General features: G+C 33.9%; 1 long non-coding RNA gene across 2 annotated transcripts; it reads left to right on the plus strand.

Moving 5' to 3' along the window:
* Positions 1-845: 845 nt before the first annotated feature.
* On the plus strand, positions 846-10,317 carry LOC139355669 (uncharacterized). Of its 2 annotated transcripts, none has more exons than XR_011606502.1 (4): positions 846-3,230; positions 3,611-3,766; positions 5,576-5,662; positions 10,040-10,317. It is a non-coding gene; the product is annotated as an uncharacterized lncRNA (long non-coding RNA). The 2 variants fall into 2 exon arrangements; XR_011606503.1 differs by having other exon boundaries at positions 3,614-3,766.
* Positions 10,318-11,762: the final 1,445 nt, after the last annotated feature.

Consider the following 11,762-nt stretch of genomic DNA (forward strand, 5'->3'; position numbering starts at 1 on the left):
TCATTCATATGAATTTATGGATACAAAACACAAACATAATGACAAATGTTATTATGCCTTAAATTTCATTTTGTAACCAGAGTTTTTCACGCCAAAGTTATTATGGACATATTTCTATATTAATGAATAGAGAACTACCATATTGTTTTTAATTACTACAAAGTATTCAGTCATATGGAATATGCATAATTTATACATAGTCCTTGCCTGGAGAAAATATAAATTTTCTTTAAATTAGAAAAAATGCTGCAGTAAATTATCATATGTACAGTGCACTGTATGATTTATTTCTATGGTATAAAGTTCTATAAGTGAAATTGCTGAATAAAATGATATGCCCTTTTTAAAATTTGATACATATTGGCAGGTTGACCTCTAAATAGGTTTATACTTCTCAGCACTGAGCATTACGAATCCTATTAATCTTCGTCTATATAATTGGTAATTTATGATATTTAATTGTATTTGATTTAGTTAGAAATATTTAACAGCTTTTAAAATCTGATATTTAAATGAAATGTCAGCTTTTTCAAAGCTTGAAATATGGATAAAGATAGATACAGATAATGTCAATTTACATGTAAATGACTTACTAACAGTAATACAGTGCTTTATTCTTTGCTAAAACAATTTACAGGTGTATTTAGGAAAAATGGTGAATTTTTTCTTTTGACTTCCACCTTTTATCCCTTTTTTAATCCTCAGGCTTAAATATTATTACTATTTTGCTATGTGTCCTAAGAAAGCTTTTATTTTAAGAAATAAAAATGAAATGCTCAGAAAGGATTGTGGGAAGGGTTGGAGGCAGAGAAAAACAAGGAAACAAGGTTTTTTTGTTGTTGTTGTTGTTCTGTTTTCTTTTTTCCCCTTATCAGTGATCAGGCTGAGAGCTGTGTTTTCCTACTTTCTTCCTTGGCCAGCAGATACATTTTATTTTTTTCTAGCTCACTCGAACTATAGTCCTCCAAGGATCCTGATTTGTATAGACACTCACATACATCTTGGTGTTTGGGGGTTTTTTTCCAACATAAACATTTGTTTTTGAGAAGTGTAGATATAACTAGCTGCTTTAGATGGCTCTAACATATTTAATAGTGAGGTTGTTGGACTGTCTATTTTAATATTCCCCTGATGGTGTACCTGTTTGCCTTTCAAGTTATTCACTCTTACAAAGGGCTGTGATGAGCATTTCTGTACCTATCGTGCTTATAGTGCCTTTTCTTGGCAATGGCTCACTCTTTCCTCACCACAACCCAAGATATCAGAAATAAGATCAGAGAGGTTATTACCTTGTTGAACCAGACCCTGGTGGTAAAGGGGAGGATGCACTTGAATGCAGGCCCAGATCCCAAAACTAGTGTTCTTCTTACACAAAGTAGGTCTCTGGCCACCATATGCAATATGTAGTATCATTTTTAAGTGCTCTAACTCAGCAATAACAGATTGTTGGTAACCAATGTAGGAAAATCACACGCTAAACACGCTAACATTTTTCTCCTAGCTATTCTCCAACTCCAACATGTGATGCTTCCCTTGCTTTACGTGTTTGAATGTTGTCCAGTTTTTACCAAACTCAGCACGCATTCTCATTTTTTGCTCGATCCTTAGCTATGCCATTTCCGTGGTATGTCTTGCTTTATCTCTCTGCACTTTGTTCTCCCTCATCCTTGTTTGCAGAATCTCCCTACCATAGATCAAAGCCAGAGATTTCATTCTGGTGTTAGTTTAGCTTTCTAAAGCCAGCTTTTCATACAGAGGTAAGAAAGGAGGATCATACTTCTTTATAAAATGAAGCCATTTTGCATAATTATATGTTAAAATTTTCTCACTTGTATAAACTGAATATAAGAAACAGACGACCTGGCGTGGTGGCTCATGCTCATAATCCCAGCACTTTGGGAGGCCCAGGCAGGCGGATCACCTGAGATAAGGAGTTCAAGACCAGCCTGGCCAACAGGGTGAAACCCCATCTCCACTAAACATACAAAAATTAGCCAGGCATGGTGGTGCATGCCTATAATCCCAGCTACTTGGGAGAATAAGGCAGGAGAATGGCTTGAACCCGAGAGGCAGAGGTTGCAGTCAGCTGAGATCACACCACTGCACTCCGGCCTGGGCAGCAAAGAGCAAAGATCCATTAAAAACAAACAAACAAACAAAAACTGACAAAAACAACAAAATAATAATAGCTAATAAAAAATAATGAGTCTAACTCACTTGCCTGATAGTGGGCCAAATTCTTCACATGTATTTGTTCATTTAATATTTCCAATTTATCTCTGAGGTTTTTAGTATTAGTGTGCTCGTTTTATAGGTAAGAAATTGATTCTTAGAAAAGTTAGATAACTTGACAAAAATAATTCATTTATTAGAGAAGAAATAAGGATTTCAATCAGATGTGCCTGGTTTCAGAGCCTTACACTGTGTTTTCTTCTTCAGGTGAATAATCAGATGTGTAAGTATGATTCCTATTACATTGAGGGACAAATTATCTTTCTACACATGTAATCTCTGAAATTATAATGAGAGTAAATGTTGAAATAGACTTTAATATACATATTCATTTGACTTATAACTTTTCAGGATTTTATCCAAGGCTTAGGGAAAGGAGATATTATGTATAAAACTATGATTGTGTCTGTTGTGTTAATTTATTTTGTATGCTATGGTAATATGTAGTTTCTAGGCTTCAATAGAAAACTATTGCTAATATATCATACTGACTTATTTCGGATATTTCTTATTTAAGATAAATACAATAAATATTCAAGAGCCATAGATCTAGGGTAAAATACTTGGGACATATATTGAGATAGAATAATAAGATCCATTCAGAAGTCAGATTTAGCATGGGAAGTAAAGCTAAAGTAGGAAAATTAAAGATAGCACGAGGTCAAGACGAGGAGACTTCTCATCATAAACATTAATAATAACACCCCACCTGTAGGTCAAGTAATTTTCATATGAATACAGTCTATGTGACAGTCAGCCTACTAGAGAAACATCTCTCAGTGTCCGATGCTGCCTTTGATAAAAGTGTTGTTATTGTTTTAATACTATTTTATCAGTCTAATCGTCATTGTATTTGTTTATATTCATTCTATTTATTTTATTCAATGAATTATGAAATTCTTTTCAGAGTGTCAATAAACAAAAAGTCGTGTGAAAAAGAGAGAAAACATCATCACCATGGATAGAAAAACAGTCAGAATGTGGTAGGATCTGAGAAGGTATAATTGCATGCTTTGATATTTATGATGAAAGACCAGAGCTGAAAGAAAAATGACAAAAATGCTATCTTAGCCCTTTATGAAACAAAGAAAACCTGAAGGTCGTGCAATAGTAATTTTCATCATTCCTTCCAAAGCTTTGGCAAGCTTTGAAAATTCATATGTAATAGCAGCTAGCATTTCTAAGTGAAAATACTTTAAAATCATCTTGGGACATATAGTCTATTAAAGGAAAAACTTCATTTTCTTTCCATAAAGAAAATATAATTGTATTTCAGAACCTTATATTGAGTCTATTTAAATAAGTGTATTTTTAGTGCATATTTTTATTGCATAGTTTATGGTAATTTCTTCCTTTCTCTTTTTGTTTTATTTCAAAGCAGGAAGTGTATTTAGTTAAAAATCAGGATCATATATTCAACAAATTTCTGAAAATTATTTTGTTAAAAAATGACTTTCTGGACAAAGAATAGGTTGAAAAATCTAAAAGGCTGTTGTACTTTCTCTTATTCTACAATGGATATTGTGAAAATCACGTAAGTACAAATTTCCTAGAGAATTAAAGGGGAGATGTTTTAAATATTTTAAAGTTCTTAATAAAATCCAATTTCTTTTTCATCAGTTGAACATGTTGTAAGACAGAGAGAGCTTTTGCCTTATAGAATTACTTATTTATGCACATTCATATATTCTGTCATGAAAGTATGGCTTTTGTTGTTCCATTACTGGGAAACATGAAATATTTTTAAATTATTCCAAAACTAGTTTTCTTCTGTCTAGGAACATAGAAATGAATAAATTCCACAGGACAATTAACTGAGCTAGCCTTGTCCCAACATATGTCTAAAATAACTACCAAACAAGTAAACTATTAATTTCCATTCATGATATATCGTTTACAGTGATGTTTTTAAAAATACTTATTACTTAAATATAAACATCTATTTGCTCTCTCGAATTCACCCCACAGTTGTAGGAAATCATGAGAGAGAATGAATCGGTTCGTTGTTATGTTGTTGATTGTTTTTTCTCTCCATTTCTGCCTTACTTTTACCAACACTCCTTATTTTAAAAGAATTTTTAAATAGGGGAAGCATAATGATTATTCAAAAAAGGAAAGTATGACTCTTACTTACTCAGTTAATACTATGTGAATGTGCCAAACATCTGGGCTTTATATTACCTTGGTTAAAACATCTGTTACCTTTAGCTCTTTCATGTCTGTCATTCTTATAAAATTTCCCAGGAAAGTCTTACTGATTCTTTTTCCATCCTTTAGTTAAGATGTGCTTTAGCTATGTAGTACTACAGTGAGTTCCTTCCAGGAACTTCTTTAGTAAAAAGTAAAAAAAAAATAATAATTAATTCAATTAGATACTTCACTTGGATGAAAATTCAAGAAATGATTATGGCTGAAGTAAGGTGGAAAGAAAGGCACATTTAAAATCACAACTTTAGGGGTAGACAGTTTTTTTTTTTTGATGCAATAAATTTACAATGTATAGAGATACAACTGTCCTAATTGCAAAGAAAAATCCTTACCTACCATCCCGGGAATCAAGAACAAAGCTAAATTTCTCATTTCTTTTCAATTATAAGGCAATCATAACCTTATATAAAATATTGTTGAGGTAAATTCTACTCACTAAAGCAGAAATTTTACTTAAATAATATGCTAAGTTACCAACTTGTCAATCTATTTTTTTCTAATTGAAATATTTACTTGGAATATTTTTTTGGTCGCTAAAAGTATTATTTTGAGTCATATTTAGTTCTCTTTAGTATCTGAAAGCTGTCTAAACAGCTTTCTGGTGAAAATGATAGCCCACTGCTAGCCCACTGCTGAGAGACACTATGTAGCAAATAGAATTTTGTGTCATTGGCTATGCCAGTTAAGTGTTATTGCCTATGTTTTGGTTTTGAGTAATAGGGTATATGTTCTTATTACTCAGTAGACTGTGTTTCAAACAACACAAAACACTGTATCTCAGCTTTAGTAGATTTCCTGTTTGCTCTGAACATATTGCCTTAAATTATTCTTTTCATATTTAAAAGCTGAGTCACAAGTATAATATCAAAGACTATACAAAGCACAATGTATTCACATCAGAATGATCTTTGTCCCATTAACCCTGAGAGTGGAAGAGAGGTCATGGGTTTTGGGAGGCAACATAAATGGCCATATTTGGACTTGCATGTTTGAATTTGTAAAAGATTTTTAAGAAGAGCCAAGGAGACAAAATTCTTTTAACACTATACTAAACCTTATAAATTATAAATCGCTATTGTTTGGATTAAGTAAAAATACAGTTATCTTGAAGACAAGATTTTGTTTTTTTCTACAGAGTCAAGAATCATGAAGATCGAAGATAGAATGATACAGAAATCAAATAAATAAAAAATAGGTTATTTACATTCAAAAATATTTCACGGTGAGAATTTTGCAAAGTATTGTAGGGAAAAAGCTAAAAAATAACTGTTTCTCTTCGATTTGGACATGCATATACTTCTGATTGTTCCCAGAAATTTACCATAGATAATACTTTCGTTACTATACTTAATAAGAACTAACTATTGTGGAATAAGTTTGGTAGAAGCCCTGGTCTGTTTGAGACAATTAATAGAGTGAGAACTACTTAATATTAAAGAATGTAGCAAGAATTTACTCTCAATTAAAGCTGGGTTCCATGATGAGAAAGTAGTTAACTATTTTCATGGACATGTTTTGCCATAAAAGACCGTAATTTGTTTAGGGTGGCATTTGCCATTTCTGAGGTCTCCAAATCAGGAAAAACAGGTGGCTAGTTTATGTCCCAAGGGTGCCAGAGTGCCATCAGTGCCATCTAGTGGCAGTCATCGTGAACTGAAGGTACCTGGCCCCCATGATGTAAAGAACTTAACAACAGGAACCAACATTTGAACGTCTTTGTCTTTTACTGTTGACAGAATTCACATCCAAACAACAGTAATGTTAAATATGAATAAAAGTTAAATGAATATAACATATTTTATTACATGACTGATTCCATCATCATGGAATGGATTTTCTTGGACTCCTCAATATCCTTATTTTTAAATTACAATGTTGATTTGACATAAATTTGACATGATTTGACAATTATTGTGGCACAAATGTCAAATATAATAACACTCGGTTTATATATTTCCTATTTTTTGTTTCTCTCAAACTGATTTACAATAATTATATAAGCATTATATAAATCATCTGATCTCTCAATTTAATAGTCTCCTTTAAATCCATCCACTTTAGGTAAAACATTGTAACAAATAGCCTACAGAAGTATTTCCTCTCCCCAAAATACTAGCATACTATTCCTAAATGTATGAAAACCATTTGATATTTGGAGCTTTCTACATAGATATGATGACTTCTTTTTAAAATGTATTAACAGTGAATTCCCATAAAATAGATTACAGTTGTTAGTTTTGACATTTCCATATTGACCTCTTATTCTTCACAATAGTTTTTGAACAATCTTATCATAGGTCTAACAAATGACTACCATAGGCTAAGAGGCCAGTAAGTTCCATTTGTTGTTATTGTAGAAAAGTGAGGCTGGGCATGGTGGTTCACCCCTGTGGTCCCAGCACTTTGGGAGGCCAAGGTGGGTGGATCACGAGGTCAGGAGTTCAAGACCAACCTGGCCAAGATGTTTGAAATCCCATCTCTACTAAAAATACAAAAATTAACTGGGCATCGTGGCGAGCAGAATAGCATCTACTCGGGGGAGTGAGGCAGAAAATTACTTGAACTAGGGAGGCGGAGGTTGTGGTAAGCTGAGATCACACCACTGCACTCCAGCCTGGGCAACACAGCAAGACTCTGTCAAAAAGAAAAAAGAAAAAGCCAGTGACCTGGAGTAAGGCGACTCATCCTAGTCTTGGTTAGCTTCTGACTTTATGGCTATGGTCACCCAATTTTTCTTTTTACCACTTATTTCATCTGTAAAACGAGGTAACTTGTTCTCAGCAGAATCACTTAGGGAGCCATAAACAAGACCTACTCTATCTGAGAAGGAAATGGCTGGCATAGAAATTTTGACTGAGATTTTTATAGGATTCAAAAAAACTCAACTTTATTGAAGTTTAATTTTCATATAATGGTATTAACCTATTTAAAATGTACTTGAGGAGTTCATAAAAGCCTACACCCATGTAACCACCAGGAGAACAAGCATGTGGAATACTTGATCACATCCAAAACTCTCCTCCTTATTCCTTGCAGTCAATACTTCCTCCACCCCAGTCTCAAGTTTTGATTAATTGTGTTCTCTGTTTATGCTCCCTACATATCCCTTAATCTCTTTCCCTGAATGTCTGAATTTGAGAACGGTAACTCTCAGGTGACTACCACTGAAAAGTGCTATGATTTAATGAAGTTTATGTGATAAATTTGATCACTGTGTTGGCCACCATTTTCTTCCTCCTGCATGGCCATAGACCTTACTGGTAATCAAGATGAGTTAACTTGATAAGGCACATAGTTAATCACAAAAGAAAGAGCAAGAAAGTCTAGATAAATCACTGAAAAATTAAACATGACTTTATGTCATATTAATGATATCAGTAGCATTATCTTTTAAAGTAGGTTAAATAGTTACTTTCTTACAAATCAACAAAATAAAATCAACAAAATCTAAACTTAAATGTGAATTAATAATAGCTTTTTCCCATGAAAAAGGTATTTACTAGTGCTAATACTCAAAATGTGGTCTCTAAATGTTACTTCCCATGGGAAAAAAAAATAGAAAAAAAAAAAAAAAAAACAAAAAACAAAACAAAACAAACAAACAAAAAAAGAGGTTATTAACAAGTGGCTAATTCCAGATCTAGAGCAGAAAGTATAGAAGATAAGCTATCTTCTTTTTTTTTTTTTTTTTTTTTTTTTGCCAAAAAAGAAAAAAGTTACCCAATACTGATGAATTCATATAAAATGAACTAGGTAGTCCAAAAGATTTCTATGGCCTAACGAGTGACAACTTGAAGTTTGTTTTTTATTTAAATAACAAATGCAATGTATTAAAATATATCAAATACACTTTTAAAAGGGCAAAGAACTTTGAAAAGTTAATATTAGGTTTTAAAAAATCTCATTGCTTCCTGTTGGATGTTACTAGAATACCAGATAATTATTTTGAAAATTGAAAATACTAACAAGCGGCCGGGCGCGGTGGCTCACGCCTGTAATCCCAGCACTTTGGGAGGCCGAGGCGGGCGGATCACAAGGTCAGGAGATCGAGACCACGGTGAAACCCCGTCTCTACTAAAAATACAAAAAATTAGCCGGGCGCGGTGGCGGGCGCCTGTAGTCCCAGCTACTCGGGAGGCTGAGGCAGGAGAATGGCGTAAACCCAGGAGGCGGAGCTTGCAGTGAGCCGAGATCGCGCCACTGCACTCCAGCCTGGGCGACAGAGCGAGACTCCCTCTCAAAAAACAAAACAAAAAAAAAAAAAAAAAAAAGAAAATACTAACAAGCATTTAGTTTGCTCTTCCTGCATAAAATGTATTTTAGGTTAACAAAATAGTGGGTAAGTGTTTTAGTCTGCTTGGACGCCATGACCAAATATCATTGACTGTGCAGCTTAAGCAACAGAAATGTATTTTTCACAGTTCTAGGGGCTGGAAAATTCAAGATTAGGGTGCCAACTGATTCAGTGTCTGGTGAGAGCTCTCCTCCTCACTTCCTGGTGCCACCCTCTGCATGTAGTCTCATATAGCCTTTCCTAAGTGAGTGTTATTGGAGAGAGAACATGGTTCTGTCCTTACAAGGGCACTAATCCCATCTTGAGGGCCCCACCTTCACGAACTTCAATAAGTCTAATATCTCCCTAAGACTCCCAGCTCCAAATATCACATTGGGGGTTAGGGCTTCACCATATGAATTTGGAGAGGGGGCATAAAAGTATTCAGTCTATAACAATAAGGGGAAAGTCTTTAAAAAAGAATACTGGTTGTTAAAAGCAGAAGAAAGAGTAAAATAAAAATTAAGCATTTTGCATGCTTTTAAAAATTAAAAATAAAAATATGCACCTAGATTATAATCACCCATGGATATTAAAACCTTGAGATAAAAGGCTTATGGGCATATTTTTACTAGAAGAATCATGCTAACACCACATGAACCCAACAATCCATTTGAGCATCACTGAAAGTGTGTGGTGGATTCAATGATTGGCCCCAATGCCTTTTTTTCTTTTATTCATTAATTCTCTTTTATTAATATATAATAATTTATATACTTATTGGGGGCATGTGAGTCTTCCTTACATCCAGAGAACATATAATGATCAAGTCAGGGTAACTGGGGTATCCATCATCCCTAGTGTTTATCATTTTTATGTGTTGGTATCATTTCAGAGCCTCTCTTCTAGCTACTTCGAAATCTACCAAATATTGTTGCTATGTATTGTCAGCCTGGTCTGCTCTCAAACATGATAACTTTTTATAAAAAGCCCACTATATGCTTGTTCCCATAGCCAACTTCTCTTCATCCTCCCCTCTCCCCACCTACTCTTATCCATTTCTGATATCTATGGTTGTATTCCCTGTCAATGAGATCAAGTTTTTTAGCTCCAACATGCAAATGAGAAAATGCAATCTTTGTCTTTCTGTGCCTGGCTTATTTCACTTACCATAGTGACCACCAGTTCAGTGCACATTACTGTAAATGACATGATTTTATTCTTTTTATGGCTAAATAGTATTCCATGGGGTATCTTTATTATGCTTTCTTTATCCATTTGTCTGTTGATGATGATCTCAATTCTGTAACCCTCTTTTAATGCCAGGTTTCACTTGGTCTGGACATGCGATTTGCTTTGGCTGAGGTATATTTGTGGAACTACTATGCCCATTTCAAAGCTGGGCTTTAGGAAGCTTTATGGGTTTCCACTTATTTTCCTGTGCCTTTTCCATTCTGTGGAGAACAAACCTGATACTCTAAGGTGGATGAGAGAAGTTTCAAGTAGAGCTCCCCCAGCCATCAGTGCCTATATCTAACCACCTTCCTAATGTATAGATTTGCTGAAACACAGCTGACACACAGATCCATGAGAATAAATGCTCATTTTTATATACCACTGAGATGTTGTGGCTTTCTTTTGTTTTGTAACATTCCTGTATTAATAACTCACTGACACAAATGAGATAAACGATGTGCCTCATGATAAATGTAATAGGAAGGACATTCACAACCTGTGAATCATTCTTCTCCAGACAATGGAAAGTTAATCTACTATTCAAATATTAACAATAAAAACATGTTAAATTTTGTCACAAAGAAACAGTTGGACATTCTGCAAGTTAAATGACAGTTTTTACCAAAAAGTGGGAAAAAATAAAAGAAAGAAAAGAGAGAAAAATGGAGAAAGAGTTACAAAATAAAAGAGACTTTAGAAATACAACTAATGCTGCAAGTGGACTTTGGACAGTCATTTGAACCAACCAATTATAAGAAAAAGATGTGTGAGACACTCAAGAAAATGTGAATAAAAATAGACATCAATGAATTATCATCAATTTAAATATGACAATGCCATGATAATTGTGTTTAAAAAGTCCTGAAACAGCTAACAATGTTAACTGTTAATAAAAGTCTGAAATATGAGTATTTCTTCATACTAAGAAAGCAAATATTCAGAAATATATTTGGTTCTTAAAAGTTGTATTGTGGATAAAAATTAAATTCAAAACTGGTATCAAGAGTTCATTATTCTACACAATTGAATTTTGAAGCTCAATTTTACATTGCACCATACATGGATAACATTATATGAACAGCCAATATGTACCCTTCAGTATCAGTTCTATTAATAATATGGGTAGTATTCACATAAACACTGAATGCTGGAGAATTCACACAGTAGGGAGGCTGAACATAGAAAATATTCCTGTTAACTGTGATGCTGTATAATATGCATGTATCTGTGTACGTGTATGTACATGTGAATATAGTCATCCCCTAAAAACGGCATAGCATTTTCATATAACCTACACACATCCTCCCATATACTTTAAATCCTCTCTAGATTACTTATGATACCTAATGCAGTGTAAAGGCCATGTAAATAGTTGGTATATTGTACTCTTTTTCATTTGTATTTTTATTATTGTATTGTTATTATTTATTGACTTCCAAATACAGTTTCTACAATTGGCTGAATCTGCAGACGGAGGATTAACAGATAGGAAAGGCCAACTGTACCTGTATATTTATATTATTTGTGTGCTTTTTCATATTGGTTATCATAGAAAGGAAAACTCAAAATTAGGTTGTGTTAAGTTCGTGTTGATAGAACCACTCCTAGATTGCTATCCCACCCTCGCCGCTGCTCCTTTTCATTCTCATTAGTTTTTCAGTGTAATTACCAAAAACAACTTTGAAACACCCTCTCATTCCTTAAATTGCCTGTTAGAGCTGGCATATCCTATAGGCACCAATGACTTTTATTTCAACTGGATAAAGTTATCTAATCACCCAAAATCACGCAGGATCAGTCAGTGGAAAAAATC

Source organism: Macaca nemestrina, chromosome 8 (assembly GCF_043159975.1).
Source record: "Macaca nemestrina isolate mMacNem1 chromosome 8, mMacNem.hap1, whole genome shotgun sequence".
Taxonomy (NCBI): domain Eukaryota; kingdom Metazoa; phylum Chordata; class Mammalia; order Primates; family Cercopithecidae; genus Macaca; species Macaca nemestrina.